This window comes from Plecotus auritus (assembly GCF_963455305.1).
Source record: "Plecotus auritus genome assembly, chromosome: 5".
Classification (NCBI taxonomy): Eukaryota; Metazoa; Chordata; class Mammalia; order Chiroptera; family Vespertilionidae; genus Plecotus; species Plecotus auritus.
In genome coordinates, this window is record NC_137776.1 from 57,673,468 (window position 1) to 57,675,187 (window position 1,720).

Here is a 1,720-nt window from a genome sequence, read left to right on the forward strand (position 1 = left end):
CTGCATTTTTCACATTCTTTCATGGCATGCTGCTATAACAATAATTAACAAAGCATCTAATAAAAACCTCTAGAATTGCTGGTTGTTGAGAAAAATCAACAACTTTCTCAAAAGGAGCAACTTTTCATCTTATTGGCCTATCTCAGTTTCTGCAGGCCTTAGACGTCTTTGACCTCCCTAGTCTGCCTTCCAGATGGCAGTAGCAACTAACTTCTCTCTATATGTTCTGTATTCATGGTTTCATAGAGCTTACCTTAACAACAACAACAAAAAAAACCCCAAAAAACAAAAAACCTCTAAAGAAAATCTCTTACTAGTAGCCCTGGTTAATTATTTATTATCAGTTCACAGATTTGTAAAATTTACATCAAGAATGCTCTTCCTCCCCATTACAAAACAGATAGCAATCATGCTTTCTGCTTTAGGAGGGAGCCCACCACTTCAATAATTCAGCCTTATTTCGTGTCTCAGCTCTCTGTAGTTCTGCTGTCCTCACATCTGTGGGGACTATTCTCTTTTTGGGGAGACAATACAAGTGGGCTCTATTAAAGCAAAAAATGTTTCATTAGCATCAACCACTTCATTTTGATGTGCCATTTGCTATAAAGAAAGGGTTCCTAGTTCAATAAAATCTTGGTGGTGACCTAGTATGACAACTTATGCTAAAAATAGACTCCAACAAAGAAAGGATCTTTTAAAAATATTTTCTAGACACTGATGATTTTAGCACAGTCACCTAGATCAACATATAAAGGGAATTTATTGGTATGGATGCAAACATTATAATAACTTTTAATTAAGAAAGTCAAAAAGGTATAAGACCTGGAATGTATAAAGGGTCATCTTATATAATAAAGAGGTAATATGCAAATTGACCCTCATGCCCTCACACAAGATGGCCACCCCCATGTGGTCAAAGATGGCCACCAAAAGATGGCTGGCAGGGGAGGGTAGTTGTGGACAATCAGGCCAGCAGGGGAAGGCAGTTAGGGGTGACCAGGCCAGCAGGGGAGGGCAGTTGGGGGCAATCGGGCTGGCAGGGGAGCAGTTAGGCATCGATCAGGTTGGCAGGGAGTGGTTAGGGGGTGATCAGGCTGGCAGGCAGGCGAGTGGTTGGGAGCCAGATATCCCAGATTGTGAGAGGGATGTCTGACTGCCAGTTTAGGTCCACAGGGATTGGGCCTAAACCAGCAGTTGGACATCGCCCGAGGGGTCCCAGATTGGAGAGGGTGCAGGCTGGGCTGAGGTCCCCCCCCCCCCCGTGCATGAATTTCGTGCACTGCACCTCTAGTGGATTATAAAAAGCTATGTCTAGCCTGGCCTGGTGTGGCTCAGTGGTTGAGCGTCTACCTATGAACTAGGAGGATACAGATCGATTCTATGTCAGGGCACATGACCGGGTTGTGGACTTGATCCCAATGTGGGGCGTGCAGGAGGCAGCCGATCGAAGATTCTCTCTCATCATTGATGTTTCTATCTTTCCATTTCCCTTCCTCTCTCAAATAAGTAAAAATATATATTTTTAAAAAACTATGTCTACAAACACATCAAGTACGTTTCTCCTCTTCCTTCTCTTCCTCATCTCTTTCTTTAAAAAAAATAAGTAAACAATCTACCTATGTTTTAGTTATCTATTGTGTTTCATAAATGATAGTCTAGGTCAGGAAAATGGAAGCTGGAAATGGGGACATAAATAAAAGTTTGTATATTATAAATGAAA